Source organism: Bos mutus, chromosome 7 (genome assembly GCF_027580195.1).
Source record: "Bos mutus isolate GX-2022 chromosome 7, NWIPB_WYAK_1.1, whole genome shotgun sequence".
NCBI lineage: Eukaryota > Metazoa > Chordata > Mammalia > Artiodactyla > Bovidae > Bos > Bos mutus.
The window spans coordinates 81,925,076-81,931,996 of NC_091623.1; the positions used below are offsets into that span (position 1 = coordinate 81,925,076).

The 6,921-nt window shown below is 38.5% G+C and overlaps 1 pseudogene; it reads left to right on the plus strand.

Annotated features, from left to right (window-relative positions):
• Positions 1–4,882: 4,882 nt before the first annotated feature.
• LOC102277772 (olfactory receptor 2T11-like) lies at positions 4,883–6,600 on the plus strand (annotated as a pseudogene).
• The last annotated feature ends 321 nt before the right edge of the window (positions 6,601–6,921 follow it).

Below are 6,921 nucleotides of genomic sequence, written 5' to 3' on the forward strand. Positions count from 1 at the left end.
TTACTGAGATAAACCTTAAAATAACTCAATCAAAATTTTAGCAATAAAACATGACAGCAAAGAAGTAAACCTGGGAAGCAAGTCTTAGTTAACATACATTTCAATTAACAAAACTAGAATGTACTATTCAGTGAAACATAATTTGTATTTACTTTTTTTTCTGTGTATGTGATGGCATTAACCCTGAAGCCAGGGAAAGCTTTATCCTATCAAATAAAAAATGACTTTTGTGAGGGAGCAAGGGTTTCCCAGGTGGCATTAGTGGTAAAGAATCCACCTGCCAATGAAGGAAACATAAGAGACTCAGTTTCGATCCCTGAGTTGGGAAGGTCCCCTGGAGGAGGGCATAGCAATCCACTCCAGTATTCTTGCCTGGAGAATCCCCATGGACAGAAGAGCCTGTCGAGCTACAGTCCATGGGGGTCACAAAGAGTCAGACATGACTGAAGCAACTGAGTGCACAGGAAAAAGCCAAGCAGCCTTCTTGGATTTCCCATAGCCCTGCCTTTTTGATTTTCAACTATTGTTTATCCATCTTTAAATCCTTGATTTAGGAGTAGACTGTTGCCATTGTCCTAAGAATATCAGGATAGTGAAAGTTTGATAATCAGGGGTTAATTTTTCTGTACAAGCAGAATGACCTTTACCTATCTGTACAATCTTCATAGATCATTGTGAAATAATATTTATTTACTTTACCAAAGTAGCAAAGGCTTTTTAAAAACAAGTATAAAGGCAAAGAAATTCACATATCAGTCTGTTATCAAAATGTACATCCCAACAAAACTTTGCTCTCTTAACCAAGAGAAAAAAAACAAATTCCAGTCTGATATACAACATAAATTATCTTACAGAACTTCCCATGTACCTTTAACATACCAAATAACCTAATTAGTCCAGTATTTTTCTTTGGGATGCTTCAGGGACCCTCTGAAGCACTACAAAGTTAGCTAGAAGTCAAAAGAGCTTCATTAGAATTTGATTTTAGGAGGCTCTGTCAAAAAAAAAAAAAACAAAGAGTTTAGAATACTCCGTCAGATAAAATTATAGGTTACTATGAAACAACAGTTATTCAGTCAGCCAAAGAGATAATAAAAGATTTCAAAGGCAAATACAGATTAAATCACTTAAGAGGCAAAGAAACGTAAAATCTGTCATCAAAGGCAGTTCAACATCCCAAGAAAACGTGTACCATGCATAAAATTCTTTTCTTAGGTCCACTTTCCACAAAAATTTTTTTTTTTTTCCTGTATTTATCACTTTATTTTCCCATTCAGAAATAGACACCTATTTCTGAAATCAAATCTACTTTCTTCACCCTTAACAACATTCAATTCCATTCCTCATACCTTCTCTACTAAAAACATACTTTCCTTAAGCCATGAACTATCCTTTATATTAGCATTCTGTAGATTGGCAAACATAAATACCAGTGATAATTTATAAAAATATTTACTTTCTTATAGAGAATACCTTAGAATGGCACCAAGCATATACATTCAGTTCAGTTCAGTTCATTCGCTCAGTCGTGTCCGACTCTTTGCGACCCCATGAATCGCAGCACGCCAGGCCTCCCTGTCCATCACCAACTCCCAGAGTTCACTCAGACTCACATCCATCGAGTCAGCGATGCCATCCAGGCATCTCATCCTCTGTCGTCCCCTTCTCCTCCTGCCCCCAATCCCTCCCAGCATCAGTCTTTTCCAATGAGTTAACTCCACATGAGGTGGCCAAAGTACTTGTGTTTCAGCTTTCGAATCATTCCTTCCAAAGAAATCCCAGGGCTAATCTCCTTCAGAATGGAGTGTTTTGTTTCTCTATAAAAGGAAGCCAGTGTTTAGTTAGTAATGTTAAAGCTTCTTATTTTATTTGGAAATGGCCTAGTTATTTAATAAACTTCCATCATTTAACTTAATTTAGCACTACCCTAGAAATTCAAGTGACCAAAAATCTAGAGAAACTATTTTAGGTAGGCATTTCTCAAGTATGGTTATTCTTAATAGACTTTATCTAAAAGCTCTTATCTCATTTAGATTTTCTTTCCTTAAAAGTTTCTTCACATCAAGTTACTTTGTAAAATGGACTTACCATCTGGCCCGTTTGTGGAAAATACTGTCACCAGAAACTAAATGGCCCTATACATTTTTTGAGCCTCCCTTTTTGTCTGGAGAGTTTTCAATTCCATTTTCTTTTGTTTGGCCTTAGATAAAATCTCTCTATGTCCTTTAACACATTGTATTGTCAAAAACTTTACAATTTGAGCAGATTCCTGAATTTTCTAGGGATTAATCTCTCATCCCAAGCTTCAGGGTCCAAGTCTATCCTTCCTTACCTATTGCTTTCTTTTTGTTAACCTAGCCATGTGACTTTCGATATTTAGCTTGTGCAATCTTTACTGTGGCTTTTTCAGCTACCGACTGGAAAGCAGAGACTTGGTCAGTTAAAATCTAATTTTGACATTGTAATGTAGAATGTCATCCTTGCAGATTGCATAATTCTGTCTCCAATTTTAACTTTTCAATCAATTTTAATTTGGCTTCATGTACCCTTCATGCAGAGAGGAGAATCCAATCTCTCCAACACAGCATGGTGGTACATTCTGATTCTTCCTCAGTTGGCACAAGTGGTAAACATTCAATAACTTCTAAAGGTTTGGCCCACTTTAATTTGGGGTCCCAATTCTGACATAGTCCAGTGGATATGCCCCATTCAGTAACTCATGAGCAGTAAGGCAAACTTTCCCATCAAGGAAAAAAAAGTTGAATAGTCTTAACCTCTTTCTTTTTCCTTTCATTTCACAAATCTTGCTTATAGTGCCAATTTATGTTTTGCTGAAAGTTTTACTTTTGTTTTAGGTTCCAAGGATTTGTTAACAAAAGAAACCATTCATGACACATGATAAACAATTTCAATATTTAATAGAGGATTATTTGACTTAATTTCAGTATATAATCATTAAAAGAAAAGATAAATAGAAACAAAAGAAAAGAGTAAGAGCATATATACCACCAAATTGGACAGACCAACATTCAGATTTAAACAGTGTAGAGAAGTCCATTGTTGACAGCAATCTGGAGTCCCAGTAGGGAACAGATCCTGGGCAGTGTGACCTCTCCAGGTGCAAGACTCCAAATTTCAGTTTTGGGGTTCCTTCATATAATCCCATGCCGAAAAATGATATCATCATCAGTTTGTGTGCAAGCATGCAGTTCTGACTTTACTTTAAACTTTTGCTTTCTACAATGCTGTTTGTTTTATCTTGTGAATCAAAGGATTTCATTATGCCCCAGGCAGTTGGCCAGACCTCCAGGAGTCATTCTAAGATGGACTCCCTTTCTTATCTAAAACTCCTCTTGACTTGCTGAGCTTCTGAACTGGCAGGGAATCCAGTCAGTGTTCAGGCAGGTCTGAAGCAAGGTCAGGACCTGCTCTCCTGCTTCTGAAGCCTGAATAAGATTTCTCCATTTTAGTTTCTCCAACAATTTTATAGTTAAATGGTATTTCACATTATATACTCTGCATATGGCTTCCCAGGTGGTGCTAGTGATAAAGAACCCACCTGCCAATGCAGGAGACGTAAGAGCTGTAGGTTCGATCCTTGGGTTGGGAAGATGCCCTGGAGAGGCGTATGGCAACCCACTCCAGTATCCTTGCCTGGAGAATCCCATAGAATTTCCTTTACTCTGGTCACAACTCAAGGTTTTCATTCTGCTCACCTTTAAACTTCCAAATAAGCAATGATTCAATCATTCTTTTCTCTAGTTGTCAACTGAAAAACAAAATGCATAATGTGAGAATTGCAAGTTAAGTTTTATTGGGGCAAAATAAGGACTGCCACCTGGGAGACAGCACTTCAGATAGCTCTAAGAAACTGCTCCAAAAGGTAGAGGGAAAGGATAGTATATACGTGATTTTGGTAAAGAGGGGAGTGCAATTAAGCACATGCAATCAAGCACACATTTTTTGTAGAAAGTTTCTACTGGTCTCTGAAGCTTTTCTTAGTCCTGAGAATCATCATCCAGAAGAATTTTAGTGCTTTTCTAGATATGAGGAGACACAAGAATTGGGCTCATGAAATCAGTTCCTGAGAATATCTAACTATCTGAAGACTTGTCCTGCCAGTTTTCCCAGAGGACAGAATGCATCATTTCTGCTCTCTACCCTGAACTATTTCAGGGGGTGTTGGAGGTCAACAACAGCACCAGCAGTAGCACATGATTTAGTCCTTATAGAGGTGGGAGGCAAGTGCCTGTGTGTGTCATTGTCGCTCAGTTCTGTCTGACTGTGACCCCATGGACTGCATCCCACCAGAGAATTCCATGCAGAGTCCAGGAATTCCAGGAGATTCCATGGAATTCTCTCCAGGCAAGAGTACTGGAGTGGGTAGCCATTCCCTTCTTCATGGAATTTCCCAACCCAGGGATCAAACCCGAGTCTATTGCATTGAAGGCAGATTACTGTCTGAGCCACCAGGGAAGCACAAGTGCCCATGACTAGTGCCAATTTGTAGTTGACATAGTGTTCATTTAACCCAACTAAGAGACAAACAAGATTCTGAAGGCTAAAACTGTAGAACAAATAGGGCAGATATAATTAAAACTCTAGATATGAGCAACCACAAATTTTGTTATGCATAAACTATATATCATAACATACATATGAGCACAGTATAAAATGGGTTGTTCTCCAAAAAGAAGAAACATATCTCTAGCTACTGATTTAAGACATCTCTGGGTCTGATTTTCTCTAGCATTATTTTATCTGAACCGTGGCCTCTAAGATGTCATCTCCATTGTGAGTTTCTCAGTTACAGGAAGTGTTTTCTGTCTCTTTTTTCCCTCTGGTATTTGTGGCTTCCTGTTCTTTGGCACTGTCATAGATGATGTCAATGAAGAATACGAATTCAACCTCTGACTTTATCCTCCTTGGGGCTTCTGGTCAACAGTAAATTCACAGGGATTGCCTTTGCAGTTATTTTGGCTATTTTTGTGATGGCTGTAACTGCAAATCTGGTCGTGATATTCTTGATTCACATAGACTCCCATCTCCATACCCCCATGTACTTTCTGCTTAGCCAACTGTCTATCATGGACACCCTTTTCATTTGTACTACTGTCCCAAAGCTTCTAGTCAGCATGGTTTCTAATGAGAAAACCATTTCCTTTGTGGCCTGCTCTTCCTCTACTTGACCATGATGGGAACAGAGTTCTTCCTGTTGGGCCTCATGGCTTATGACCACTATGTGGCTGTCTGCAACCCTCTTAGGTACCCCGTGTTCATGAACCACAGAGCGTGTCTTCTTCTGGCTGCTGGTGCCTGGTTTGGTGGATCCCTGGATGGCTTTCTGCTCACCCCTATCACCATGAATGTCCCCTACTGTAGATCCCACAGGATTGATCACTTCTTCTGTGAGATCACTACAGTTCTCAGATTGGCCTGTGCTGACATATCCTTGTATGAAACTTTGATATCTGCTGTATGCTCATGTTGCTCATTCCCATATCTATTATCTCAACCTCCTACTCCCTCATTTGGTTAACCGTCCACCACATGCGCTCTGCTGCAGGACCAGAAAAAGGCCTTTACCACTTATTCTTCCCACTTGACTGTAGTCAGCTTTTTCTATGGGGCTGCCTTCTACACTTATGTGCTGCCCAAGTCATTTCACACCCCTGAGCAAGACAAGGTAGTATCAGCTTTCTATACCATTGTCACACCCATGCTCAATCCTCTTTTCGACCCTATGGACTGTAGCTGCCAGGCTCCTCTGTCCATGGGATTCTCTAGGCAGGTATACTGGAGTGGGTTGCCATGTCCTTCTCTAGGGGATCTTTGCAATGCAGGAATCGAACCCCTGTCTCTTGTGGCTCCTGCATTGCAGGTGGATTCTTACTGCTGAGCCAGCAGGAAAGCCCCATATGCACACTACTATATACAAAATAGATAATTAATGAGGACCTACTGTATATCACAGGGAACTCTACTCAATATTCCATAATAACCTATAAGGGAAAAGAATCTGAAAAAGAATGGATATGTGTCTAACTGTTTGTGTATACCTGAAACTAACACAGCATTGTAAATAAAATATACCTTAATATAAAATAAAATTAAATTTAAAAATATAATGTATTAGCTTGAGATTGAAAGTGATAAATTGTAATAATTTAAAATTAATTTAAAAAACCAATTGCATACTTGCAAGATGTCAGATACTGTTCTTAAACATGGGGTAAACATGAAGGGAAAACTTTTTCCATGTTTCAAAACACATTTAACTACATTATTTGACTTTGATCTTCATAAAGTTCTGCCAAGTATTTTGAGAAGGAATTAGCCTCATGGGATATATAGAAATTTATAACCATATTTTCTGACTTCTGGTCTTGTGATTTTGTGCTAAAACTTGCTATTCTTTGATAGACAATTTCCCAAAGCAGGGAGGCATATGGCACAATACAAACCTGGACGCTTGTTAATCATGATAATGACCTGGGGAAAACATATCCCTCTGGGAGTAACATGCAGATAAAATCTATGTTCGGCTTCTGTTGTGTGCCAGCTAGGCTGGTCTACCAAGGACCTGATGTTCCATGCTGAGAGGCAGTCAGACCCTATCTGAGGTCTTTCTACAGGTGAGGGATATGGGCATAAAATTAACTGAACCATTTCTTCCACATACTTATTTCATTTACACAATAAATAAAATATATATTTATATAATATGAAAATTATAATAATGGATGATATAAAGTCTACTTGTTAAATAGCCCATTAAATCCTTTATTGAATACCAAGAAACATTCAGACATAAAAGGATGATTGTCAATACTGAAAATATTTAGAGAAGAATTGGTGTTCAGAAAAGAATTCAGAATTTTGTTGCCAAAAAAAAAAAAAAATGACAGTACATCCCTGACA